General features: G+C 41.1%; 1 protein-coding gene across 2 annotated transcripts in view; it reads left to right on the forward strand.

The window, feature by feature from the left end:
• Sugct (succinyl-CoA:glutarate-CoA transferase) overlaps positions 1-14,001 on the forward strand; it is a 661,530-nt gene that overhangs the window by 540,657 nt on the left and 106,872 nt on the right. The gene's annotated exons all lie outside the window — the stretch shown is intronic.

Here is a 14,001-nt window from a genome sequence, read left to right on the forward strand (position 1 = left end):
GTCTCTTCATTGCATGTATGCAATTAGCTGAGAGTTACTGCCACAGACTGGACTCAAGGGGATTTATTTCTGATTACACGTATGGCTGGCTTGATTGGTCACTGCATGCTCGCCTCAGTTCTGCTCTGAGAGTCTCTCGTGTCCTCATGAAAAATGGCTGAAGAATAAAGAAGCAGATAGAAACTACAGGGCCACTTAAGGTATTGAAAAAGAACTGGCAAACCCAACTATTTGCCATTGACTAAAGTTGTTTTAAGCTGTATCCATAGGGTGGGAAACACACACGTGTGCCTTTGGGAAGACTTCAGCTATGTAGTAGAGGGTCTGAGCTTATGATGAGCAAATGGCTGGGAGCAAAAAGTCAATTTACAATGACATTCTCAGCTGTCCTGCAGTATCTCCTTTCTTGTTCCTCCCTGTAGATGATTCCTTCTTAATTTCTATACAGCTCATGGGCCGTTTTGGTATGTCTATCTTACTGAAAAGATTTGTCTCTATATATTTATCGATATGAGAATTATCCAATTCAGGCTCATTAATTTTTGGTTATCTAATAGAGAAATACTCTGAATTTCCTATATGTAGTTCTATATATTTGTATCTAAATATATTCATCTATATATTTATAGTAAACTTCTTATTAAGTATTAAAAGCCCCACATATATTTCCTTTATTATTAATGAACTATTATTACATGTACTGAGTTTTCATATGTTGCATATTTAGTGTCTTACTACTGGTAACTTGCATACAATTAAAGAATATGTTGATTTTTAGAGACCGATTCTCACTGTGTAGTTGTAGCTGACCTGGAACTCACTATGTAGCTCAGGCTGGCCTGGAACTCATTAGATAGCCCAGGCTGGCCTAGAACTCACGATGAACACCAGGCTGACTTTACATCTGCAGCATTTGTTGTGCTTCTCCCTCAGAGGTGCTGAGACTTCATAGTGAACCACCACATTTTATCTACAAGTAGTGGTTCTTATGCAGCATTTTCAGTGCCTTAGTTTAGATGTCAAATGCACTTGGCATTCCCTCAGCTAAGAGCTCCTTTATAGGTACCAATGGACTACGTACAACTCAAAGAACTGCTTAACCAATGTCAAATTCTTACCTTTGACTCACAGATGAACTAAAATCTGCTTTCTGTACATTATTCAAGAGTGCTAGATGGAATCAGTCCCTCACAAAGCTTATAGATTTTGGGAAAGGCTGCCAGGGGTCGTAAATATGGACAAGAAGGATGAGTATTTCTATGGAAAACAGAGGCTACTTCAGATGCTCTCAGTGCCTGGATTGGAGAGACCCTGCATAGTATAAAGACTGAAGAAAATTCCTCAGAGTGGTGTGGTGTAAATAGAAATTTAAACACTGTACCATGGCATACTGGAGGATATGAGAATATGGAGAATATGCTAGAATTCAGAAAATGGGAAGAAAAGGCTCACGGTTACTCTGAAGAGTGATTTAGATGCCAGTTAAATGAAGTCTTAGATGGAACTAATGAAGTTAAAACCAAGTCAGATTCCAAAGCCATCTATGGAAATATCTCTCAGCCTCTTCTGTAGGAAGTCTGGCAGTGGGGGTGGGAGCTGGAGCTTGGACAGAAACCTCCACCCCAGCAGGGCAGATGATCTCATGGATTGATTTTAGAAGTGATTTCTGTTACCACCAAAGACCTCTGTTAAACTTACAGTGTCCTGAGTTTTAAGCTGTGAAATTGATAGAACATGTTTGTCTCTTAAATACAGAAAATAAAGGCATGTTCAAGGCCCAGAAGGGGTTCTATAATGAGAAAGACTATATAGCATCACCTGACTGTTATTGCAATGGAAAGAACTTGTATAAATGGTCACAAAATCTGCCAATTCTCACTGAACCACTCGTTGCATCTTCTTACAATGCCACTGGTCACTGGCCCATTAGCTCAAGCAGATGAGGCCTTCTGTCCTTCCATGGTCATTGAAGTTGCCAAAATGGCCTTGGTTCTGCACTCTACACTTCAAAGGCTGTCTCTGCAATAGACTCTGATGTTTCTTCTAAAGTTTCTCCCTATAACCTTTCAAATTCAAATGCACTGTGGCCATTTGACTCCAGAACCTTCTGGGAAGTGTTCACTGTGGATTGTGTCAATCCTCTGAGGGGACACAGCTTTCTAAGCAAGTGAAACATTCTAAATTGAATTACCCTGCATGCTTGTCTCTGATCTGTGTTTTCCAAAAAGAGTTCCAATTTATTTTAAATAAAACTTTGCCTACATTTTCCTCCACAGTATTTTAATAGTCACACTTAGAACTTGTCAATTTTAACCAGAGGGTATTGGAAGGAGGGGGAAGAACCACAACTTTGAATAAGTGAAACTTGAACAGAATTATTGGAAATATTTTAAACTTAATTTTTAAAATTTGAATTATTCGCTGGAATTTACATGAGAGATATTCTAAATCTGGCTTTGACACACAAAGTCTTGTGTTCATAAACTTAGGAGAAAAAAGGGCTGTCACATCGGCACTGTCTGAACCAATTTAATAGTGAAAGCTATTACATTAAAAAAAAACCTTTTAAAGATGATCTGTGACAAGTTTATTCCATGTGACTTTTTCAAATAAACAGACTTTTTAAACCTTCTGAAAATTCTGCTTGTTTAGCAGGTTGAGTCATGAGCACTCAATGCAGTGACTACTTCTTTCCTACTGATAGATTTCTTCTGTGCTGTGGGTTCCTTCACCTTGTCCTGTCCCTTTCGTCTTTTTTCCTTCTTTTTAGGTATGAAAATAGGTGTTTCTGAAATCAAGGTATAGTTAAATTACTAGGCTAGATGACAAGCAATTGAGAGAACTGTCACACACCTTACCTGACAAAAGAAAAACTAGGAGGAGGCAGGGTTTCAATTATTATTCCCCCGTGAAGTTCAATATGTTGGTCTTCACAAGGAATTCACTGTGAATCTGATCCAAGAATGAATGGTTAGGTAGGCAGTGTCTTCCCAAGAAAAAGACCTTTCAGATGACAGTTTCAAAAAGAAAAGAATAAATAATAATGTAATTTTCCTGGGTGGACATTTGGACTTCCAGGTTCTATGGGGCATTTCTTCAACTCTCTATGTTAGAAGTATGACAGAGGTAACCTGATCAAAAGCCTAAATGTTGAACTCAACACAGAAATCAAAACAAAACTGAACTAAAGACACAGGAATGCTGGAGACTGGAGGACTAAAATCATTTGTTTATGCCTTTGTTGGTGCATTAGACACATTTTGGTATTGACTCTTCAATTCTTTGCATGTTACCTAGATCTAATTTTCTTTTTATTTTATTTCATTTTTTAAAAAAGGAAACAAACCATGTTTTTTCATTTTACATACCAATTCCAGTTCCCACTCCTTTCCCTCTTCTCATTCCCTCCACTTTTTCCCCAACTCTATCCCCCCTCCATCCACTCCTCGGAGAGGGTAAGGCACAATGCTTTGAGGAAGGGCCAAGGCCACCCTACTATGTCTAGGCTGAGCAAGGTATCCATCTAAAGAGAATGAATTCCAAAAAGTCAGTACAGGCAGTAGGGATAAATGCTGGTGCCAACCCCAGTGGCCCTGCAGTCTGCCCCAGTCATACAACTGTCACTCAGATTCAGAGGGTCTAGTTTGGTCTTATGCTGGTTCTTCCCTTGTCTGACCAGAGTTCACCAACTCTGGGCTCCATTAGCTCAGGTAAACTGTTTCAGAAGGTGTCCCCATCATGGCCTTAATCTCTTTGCTCATATTTTCACTCCTCCCACTCTTTGACTGGACTTTTGGGAGCCCAACCCAGTGCTCCACTGTGGGTCTCTGCCTCTGTTTCCATCAGTTGCTGGATGAAGGTTCTATGATGACATTTAAGATAATTATCAATTTGACTACAGGGCAAGGCCAATTTGGGCACTCTCTCTGCTATTGCTTAAAGTCTTAGCTGGGGTCATCCTTGTGGATTCTTGGGAATTTCTCTAGTGCAAGGTTTCTTGATAGCCCCATAATGTCTCCCTCAATCAAGATATCTCTTTTCTTGTTTTCCCTCTCTGTTCTTCCCCCATCTCGACTATCACATTCCCTCAAGTTCTCCTCCCTACTCACCTTCTTTGTTCCTCCTCCCCTTCTACCCATCCTTCTCCCCCAACCCCCATGCCCCCATTTTGTCAGACAATCTTGTCTATTTCCCCTTCCAAGGGGCATCTATATATGTTTCTCTTAGGGTTCACCTACTTTACTTAACTTCTCTAGTGTCATGGACTATAAGCTCATTATCCTTGCTTTACAGCTAGTATCCACTTATGAGTGAGTACATACCATGGTTATCTTTCTGGAACTAGGTTACCTCATTTAAGTCTCTTTCTCGATAAGATGTATGTACTTTTCTAGTGGGTGTTTGTTATAATTGAAATTAAATTTACCATTCAAACTTATTGGAGAAATAATAAAATATATAATAATCAAATAGAAAACTTTAAGACTACCTTCCAATTCCTACTTCCATGTTGAGGAGTTTAGTTATATAACTAAGAAATTACATTATCTTGCATCTGGTCACAAGCTGTTTGATTTCATCACCGTGTCTCGTCTTGGATGGGGAGAGTGCCGTTTTAGTGCTCAGTGAAGGAAGAGTGGCTTTACTTACTGCAGCCTTCTCAAGAAGGGACACTGGTGCAAAATGAGATGACAATTGGCCTAAATCCCAAAGCAAAATACTTTCCTCTCACATAAATCTTTAGCATCTTAAGACGTGTTCCTGTAATGAAGACTTAACCAAAGAAAATGTTATTGGGGAAAGCCTGCTTTTCATTTGAAAGTATCATATAAACTGGTTGGGTGGCAAACATCTGTAATCCCAGCTGTCAGCAGGCTGAGGTAGGACTGTGAGTTAAAGGCCAGCCTGGGCTATGTAGCAAGCTTCAGACCAGTTAGAAAAAGCAAAACTCTGTCTCAAAAGATAGAAATGAATAGAGTTTAAAATTAAATTAAAAATAAAAGATGCTAGTTAAATTTTGACTCCAGAGAAAGCATCGTGTTAACATTGAAAAGATGTTGGCAGAGGCAGAAGTAGGAGTAAAGGGGTTAAATTAAAACCCAAGGAACATAACCAATGAGTCATATGCAATAACCCACTTACCACGTCACCCCGAACCTTACGGAGCTTTGGCATCGAGCTGGGTCTGTGGGCCTCCTTGCCTTTCTTCTTAGCTTGAGCTATTGCTGGCTTCTCTGTGCTTGTTACATATCTGCCTTAATGAACTCGTGTCTGCATGCTGTCATGGCTTTATCTGGCTGTGGAAGCAGTCAGTGGGCTTCTGGGCTCAGGTTTGAGTATGATTAAGACATCACGTGCAGATGTAGGACAGAGAGGAGAGGCCTAAGAAAGTTCCCCCAGTTTTACTTCACCTGGGTATTATGTGAGTGACAGCCGGCTGTGTCCCTTACTCTTTGAAAATTATCTTAAGATAAACCCCTAATTATTTGTGAAAGCTGTGAGCTTCATGGGCAGATAAATAAAATCCTAATTTTAATTAAACTAAAAAGTAAGAAATGATGTCAGCTAATACAGTTCATACATGTGAGGAAACACCACATATGCTACATCTATAGAGAATCAGAGCGGAGTCACCTCACAGCCACTCCGCAAGGTTGGATCTATCTTCCATTAGCAGCTGGACCTTTGGGTTAATATGTAACATTTTATTTTCTATCACTTTACTTATTTTACATCCTGACCATAGCCTCTCTTCCCTCTTTTCCTCCCATTCTCCTCCCCAGCTCCCTTCCATTCTCCTCCTCCATCCACCTTTCCTCCATATTCACCTAGAAAGGGGCAAGCTTCCTATGAGCATCAGCAAAGCATGGCTTATCGTGCTGCTATAAGATCAAGCATCTCCATTTATATTAAGGCTCGGCAAGGCAATCCAGCATGGGTTCAATGGCATTATTGCGGTGGAGTATAACATGTGAACAAATATTTTCCAGGTACTTCTCTTTATATGGTGTCTGAACACTGTATGCCTACGAGCTGTTTTATCTCTAGCATAGTTCAGTACATATGCATTTTTCTGTCCATTTTGTAGATGGAGAAAGTGAGACTTTCTGAGTGTTGCTGCAGTGAGCAGTGTCGGTGGAGTAATCCCACTACACACCTATCTCTGAAGCCCACCTTCTTCTTTCCTAGGGGAGAATTGAACCTACTAGCTGGTTTGGGGCTTTTGGAGTTTAGCTTCCATTTAAAGATAGCTAAATGTATATTAAACCTTTATTTTATTTAGAATTACCTTAGATAATTATTTAAATATTGTTTAGAGATCAAGAATTGAAGCTTACATTAAACACACCTCCTTTGGGGATTGTTTGTTTTTGAAGTCTGTAATTTTCTTGCTCTTGGTTTTTTTAAGGCACCAGAAAATGTACTGTTAGGCGACTTTGATATTCTCAAGAGCACGGACGTGTAAATGCACCAAAACATGTGGATTACATTCCCTGCAGTTGTCTCATTTTCACACATTAACAGAAATGCAGTGCGTAAGGGAGAAAAGGAAAAAATGTATGTGATTTCTATGTGGATTCCAGTCATCAAAAGACCCACCATGTTAACACTACTACCCAGACTTACCCCATAATTTTCATCTTGTCAGTGACCTGCTTCTAGTCCTGGGGCTGTGTGGGCAAAGCTCCACTTCCTCACATGGGGCTGGTGTGGTTTCACAGTCAGGCCTTGATTTCCTTTGAGCAATGGGAATTAAACTGTAAACAATGTTTTATCGGTCTAAGAAAGTTAGAGGTGATTATTTTTCCCTCCAAGCCTTTGTTTGATAGCATAGCTAGAATGAGAATATAGAAATGATACATTAGTGGCAATTACCGAATGAGAAAGTAGAATGGTGCCTGTCACAGAGTGTGGAGGAGTGGGAGGAAATAGTGTTTACTGTGTGGAGACCTTGAGTTTGGGGAGACGAATGGAAATAGAGATGGCTACAGTGACTGTTGCCATGGGAGTATACTCAGTGCACAGAACGGCACACCTGGAGCACCCATTCAATGTTGTGTCATATACATCAATTTTCCTAAAGTATGATTAAATTTAAAATGCAAATACTTCAAAAAGTTATTGGCTAGCTTCTAGTTTTATATATGCACGTGTTATACACACATGGTGTGAATTTAAGACACGGTAGACTACATGTGTTACATATGTATGCTGTAAAATTAAGACAAAGCATACTAGAGAGGATAAGAGCTCAGAAGACTTGAAATCAAAATTTAGCTTTATAATATACAGTTGAAAATAATAAAGCCTACATTTTCTCAGTGAAACCTTCTTTATTTGTAATAAGAAGGTCAAATACCTTGTTGGCACTCATAATAGTTAAGCAAAAATATATGCCAAGGACTGAGAACACAGAAGGAGTAATTAGAAGTATATTATTGAATATTCATAAACTCTTAATATCTACTGTAGCAGAGAGTCTTAAGAAAAAATGAAACTAGTCACATGGTTAATCTTTCATTAAACGTTAAAATAAGCATACATATTTTTTTCTAAAAACTATGGTATAGCACATAATTTATTTGTTTAACAAATGTTTATCTAGAATTTGCTAGGCACCAAGTGCTAGCTGACAAGCAGTCCAGTATAAGGGAGAAGGTGACAGTGATGAGCCAGATCACCTGTCGTGGGGCCAAGGAGAGCCTGCCAATCACCACAGGTGTCTAAGGCCAAACTGGACCTTTTTCTGCTTCTCAGCTAGAAGGTCTTGAGTAGATACTCCGGCCTAAAGTCGTGGAGACTATGTGTCATGAAGCGCTCCACAAAGTTACTCTGAATAGATCGTGCAGATTAAATGGTACTTCGGAGATCACAGAGCAGAAGATCACCTAGAGAGAGCATTAGAGGAGGACCATAATACAGCCCTGCATTTCCAAAATGTTCCCTGGCGGAGCCGGCATTCCTTACAGTAATTACCAATATTTGCTTCATCAAAAGATTACCATGCCATCAAACATCTCTGGGAAATCTGCATAACAAAAGTTGATGGGGGAGTGTCATATATCAATCTGTTGATTTCCTTGGTTAAGCAATAAAGAAACTGCTAGGCCCATTGGATAGGCCCACCCTTAGGTGGGTGGAGTAAACAGAACAGAACGCTGGGAGGAAGAGTAAGTGAGGTCAGACTCCACAGCTCCGCTCTCCAGAGCAGATGCAGGAGAGACGCCATGCTACCTGCTCCAGGGAAGACGCACGCTATGAAGCTCCGACCCAGGATGGACTTAGGCTAGAATCTTCCCGGTAAGCGCACCTAGGGGCGCTACATAGATTATTAGAAATGGGCCAGAGCAGTGTTTAAAAGAATACAGTGTCCGTGTAATTATTTGGGGCATAAGCTAGCCGAGCCGGGCAGGCGGCTGGGGTGTTTGGGGACGCAACCCTGTCACCCATATTACTACAAATGGCGCCCAGACGTGTGGCTAACTGAGTCCACAAAAAACTTGAGAAGGCTTAAAAATAAGGGAGAGAGAGTTTAACACAGATTTTTGCTGTTTGTTCGTGGCGTGCCGTAGAGAGATTTCCTCATTCAGCAACAGCAGCAGAAAAAAAGCTGCGTTATCTTAAAGCGCTGCTTCCTGGGGCTGTGCCACCAGTGCAAACTCTGGCTTTATGTTTGTATTCCCGCTTGGGATCGGAAGGAGAGTGCTCTGAGACCTTGACGATGACTCAGAGCTCCCCGCCTGCTCCTGGGCAGAAGGCAGAATCAGGCTTAGGCAGGCGGAAGAGCATGGTGGATTCCTGCCGCCATACAGAGACGTGTTTTCAGACTGTGCAGTGCTCTGCGTGTCAGATTTGGATGTTACTTGGATGAAAAGAATTTCTGTGCTGCACGCTCAGTCTCAGAATTAAACTGCTGAGTGCCGCTCCTACCTGGTAACCCCAGAGCTAGCACAAAATGGTACGTCCTCCATTTTGAAATTTTCCTGACTCAGCAGCAGGAACAAACCTGTGTTGTTTTAAAAATGCCGGCTTTCTGGGCCATCCTGCCAGGGCAAACTCTGACTGTTTGAGACAGGAGGGCCGGCTACCAAGAGAGGACTTGAGTGTTGTCTGTTGTAGTTTGCTGGCTGGCAGGGACCTTGAAATGCTATAAACGTGGCTACAACCAGTACCTCCGCCATGAGGCTGGAAAGCTAAGGAATGGACTGGATCTAGCCCGCAAAGCCACGGCTTTAATTCTACTGATATTGCTTGCTAAATTAAGGACTCATGTGGTCAGAAAAAGAGAGATACACAGTAAAGAGAGATTCAAAGACAAAGAAAATTTCTAAATGGTTTACTGTGTGTTAAAAATATATGCAAGCTGAAAGTTGAAGTTCTTAAACCAAAAATAAAAAAAGGAAGAGAGTTGTTGTGTGTACACACCTTTAATCCCAACACTTGGGAGGCAGAGGGAGATAGACCTCTGTGACTTGAAGGTGTGGTAGCACACGCCTTTAATCCCAGCGCCTAGAAGGCAGAGACGAACAGATCTCTGTGAGTTCAAGGTGTAGTAGCAAACACCTTTAATCCCAATGCCTGGGAGGCAGAGACAGGCGGATCTCTGAGAGTTCAAAGACAGCCTGGTCCACAGATATACGCTCAAAAAGCAAAAAGTTAACTTAGGAATGTCTCAGCTTAGATTCTTAAGCGCCTAATGATTTAAAGGCGCAAATCAAAAGTGCTCCTGGATAGTAAAAAATTGCAGATTCACAATAGGACAGATTCAGACCACTGAATGAGTCACACTGTTGGATGAATGTACGTAGGCTTGGGAGAGAGAAGAAAAAGAATATAGAGAATAAAGTTAATGGTTAAAAAAAAAGTAAAAGTAAAGTCTTTAAAGAGACAGAATAAAGTAAAGTGATAGAGTAAAACTAAGCCGCGTAAAAATGAAAAATTCACAAAGAGTCTGGATTATGTACATTGTGTTTTCTTTAAAATTTTTGACTGTGAAGGAGCTAAGTACAGAGAGACATTTCATTATATGGGCTGCCAAGTGGAACCAGAATGGATATAAGGGTATTACGATTTCAGAATTTGGATCTAAGGATATGATACTTTGGAAAAGAGATTCTGCTTTTGTTTTCACAGAGGATCAGACCTTGTGGATTGCATTTATCCCGATTTGGTATGATAGACCACGACCTCCCGAAAGGTTCCTGTGAACGCCCTCAGAAAATTGCTTCGCTCAACTGCCAACTGAGATGAAACTAGCACACAGGTTATACCATGAAAGACCTAATTAACGACGCCCCCATTCAGCAGGAAGCAGTTTGGAGAGAAAAACTGCGCCCATGTTCCCAAATATGGTTTATAAACGTTCTTTTACATTTAAAGGGGGATATGATATAGACATGAATAATTTGCATTAGTATAGATTTTGCTTTATTGATAGAGATTTACGGTCAATTTTGTTATATGTATAAATGTTTCTGATGTAACTTTTACTTGATAACTGTTTTGTTATATGTAATTTTACTATGTTAAAGTTAAAGGCTTTCTTTTTTGTTTAAACAGAAAAAGGGGAAGTGATGGGGGAGTGTCATATATCAATCTGTTGATTTCCTTGGTTAAGCAATAAAGAAACTGCTAGGCCCATTGGATAGGCCCACCCTTAGGTGGGTGGAGTAAACAGAACAGAATGCCGGGAGGAAGAGGAAGTGAGGTCAGACTCCACAGCTCCGCTCTCCGGAGCAGACGCAGGAGAGACGCCATGCTACCTGCTCCAGGGAAGACGCACACCATGCCCCAGCTCCGACCCAGGATGGACTTAGGCTAGAATCTTCCCGGTAAGCGCACCTAGGGGCGCTACATAGATTATTAGAAATGGGCCAGAGCAGTGTTTAAAAGAATACAGTGTCCGTGTAATTATTTGGGGCATAAGCTAGCCGAGCCGGGCAGGCGGCTGGGGTGTTTGGGGACGCAACCCTGTCGCCCATATTACTACAAAAAGTCCATGGATTTTCTTTTCCTTGGCCTTCTCTCTGGACCACCATCCCCTTTGATATGTTGGGAGTTTTCTAGACAGAGATAATGAGTGTCATGTACTTAACATATTTGACAGAGAAAACCTTTGAGCTCTTCTGAAGAGCCTGAGAAAAAGTAATTTGTAGGCCATGCCACTGGGAACATGTGTCCTTTGTAGTCACATAAGACAAGCCATAATGGGAATTTATTAGAGCAATTGGCTAGTGTGTGCTGATAAAGAGAGGAAAAAGCACATCAAACTGGTTGCTTAAATTTTCTCTTACTTTGTAGCTCCAGGGACCAAGGATTCTGAGAACTGTTTAAATGGGATTTTTTTCTTCCTTGAAGGGTGGACAGTCATGCACATTGGTCAATCAGTAGCTCACCTAGGGGCTCTATGTGTTCTAGAGAGCAGCGGGATAAAGGGCAGACTCAGCTCCCACCATTGAGAGCCACATTTAGCAAGGAAAGGCTTTAATAGTGAAGCAGGGCAGAGCTGGAGTGCAGAGCAGAAACAGCTCACACGGTGATGCTCTTGCACTAGAAGCAAAAACTCTCCTGGAATCTAAAGAAATTGCTTGAAGAGAAAACATGTCCTTTTCATTGAGCCTCAGTAATGCCACACTAGGCGAACCCCGCACACTCGCTCGTGCTCCAGCTCTGAAAATGGGGTTGATGAAATGGAAAGCAACTTTTAAAATGTGACAGAGATGATGAGGTGATTACGGGGTAGGATTTAAGTGGCAATAGGTGGAGAAATTAAGATGCATGACTGAGTAGCGGTGACAGTGTGGTATATGATGGCTGCCTCTAAATCCCCAGTCAATTCCCTAATGTGGCAAATGAGAAGAAACAGACTTTAACCTCCAAGAAGGAAACTTGAAGTATATTAGGAAAATGACATTTAATAGTAAGGGTGATTTGACTGTCATTGTGTGGGAAAACCAGGTGAGTTATGTGAAGAGGACGCAGGATTATACTTTTCCTATGTTCTGTAGTCAACAAAGTATTTTTCCTATAAAAGGTTATGCATTTTTTCCAGGTTAGTTTGAAGCAAAATTTAAAGACTAGAGAAAAGTGTTTAGTGTGCTGCCAAGTTTGGTTGAACTGGTAACAGTAGAGAACCTTGCTTCAGGGTTCAAGGTGTGTTTCCCCTATAAACTAAACTATAGATTAAGCTTTAGTGATAATCTTGGGAATGTGTTTACTTTGTTATGATGTAGAGTTATGAATGTGATGCTATGCCTTGTAACGCAAACCATAGTAAGGACAGGTACCATAAAGGATGCTTTATAAAAGCAGCTGATGATGAGTGAGCGTGGCTGTGCTGTAGATTCCTCACGAACATGCCTTACATCAGGCTGTCAGAAGATGACACCCTGAGAGAGGCCCTCACGGTCTCAGTTTATAAATGAACAGACTAAGCCCCAAAGAAATCCAATAACACGGCTCATGTCTGTCATATAGTTAGACTCTGCAGCCAACTCCAAGTTCATAAAGGGATCCATGCCCACTGGTCGTAATGCTCTCCCTCCTGCTGAAGGGATTTTGCATATTCAGTTATGTAGGCCTGAGGCCGAAGGCTTAGTATCTGTGGAATGCTACTGAGAGCACGTGGTTACCTTGTGTTTGAGCATGGGTGAGCACTGAGTGGCTCACTCATAGTTACTTCAGATACTACAAGAACCTGGCTTCAGGTGACATCTTGGAGCAGTGTGCACACGAGTGAGTCGGGCAAGGCTGTGACCCATTGGCTTAGAGCCACTGAGCATTCAGAGCTGATAGATGAATGGGCAGAGACAGGTCTCAAAAACAGAATCCAGATCTGATTATAATTTCTCATTGTGGTCTTTGAAGATTGTGTTAGTTCTTCGTTTGCCTCATGGACTTCAGATCTATTTTCATATAAGCAGAAACGACCCATGCTTTATGATCACTTCATTGCTGGTGACATTGTGGAATATCCTCAGAAGAGGGGTAGTGGGGCCAGTTTTAAAGAAGTTCAGCGTTGGCTTGGGTGTTTATACAGATAAGCCAGAGCCACTAGCTATTGCAACAGCAAGCCTCACCCCAGCTCGGCAGCGCTAAGATATCAATGGTGATCAGTCTAGAAGTTCCCGTGAGATGAAGAAAAGCACTCCCCACTGTGCAAAATGTCACCCTGTAGATGGGTTGTCCATGACGTGTAAAAACCTACATTTCAGTGCACGTTTTGCTTCAGTAAGAAAGTTCTAAGCATGGAAATGTCCACTCGCACTCAGCTCCCGTCAGCTTATCATTGAGGCATATTTGCCTTGAATTGAAAAAAAAAAATAGCAGTTTAAAATTAATCCCATTTCCTATTTACCTGACATTTGAGGCAAATAGCTCATTGCTGTCACTGTCACTTCAGTCACCATTTTAGCCATCAGAACTGACTGCTTGTGTCTCTTACATTCAGGCACACATTTAAAATCAGACCCGTTCAGTTCTATAATGGTCCCTTAGAAAACATGATGTATTTCTAGTTTGGGTAACTCTTTTATGCTTCCTTCTTTTCTTAAAATATATAAATGGCTATTGCAAATAACACTGCTATGAGCATGGTTGAGTAAATATCCTTATGGTATGATTGAGCATCCTTTGAGTATATGCCTAAGAGTGGTATTGCTGGGTCTTGAGGTAGATAGATTCCTAGTTTTCTGAGAAATCGCCATACTGATTTTCAAAGTGGCTGTACAAGTTTGCACTCCCACCAGCAACGGAGGAGTGTTCCCCTTACTTCACATCCCTTCCAGTATAAGTTGTCTTCAGTGTTTTTGATCTTGTCCATTCTTACAGGTATAAAATGGTATCTGAGAGTTGTTTTAATTACATTTCTCTAATGGCTAAGGATATTGAGTATTTCCTTAACTGTCTTTCGGCTGTTTGGGATACATAATAGCCAGAACTTGGAAACAACCTTGGTGCCCCTCAATTAAAGAATGGATTAAGGAAACTGTGGTACTTTTA

This window comes from Microtus pennsylvanicus, chromosome 4 (genome assembly GCF_037038515.1).
Source record: "Microtus pennsylvanicus isolate mMicPen1 chromosome 4, mMicPen1.hap1, whole genome shotgun sequence".
In the NCBI taxonomy this organism is placed as follows: domain Eukaryota; kingdom Metazoa; phylum Chordata; class Mammalia; order Rodentia; family Cricetidae; genus Microtus; species Microtus pennsylvanicus.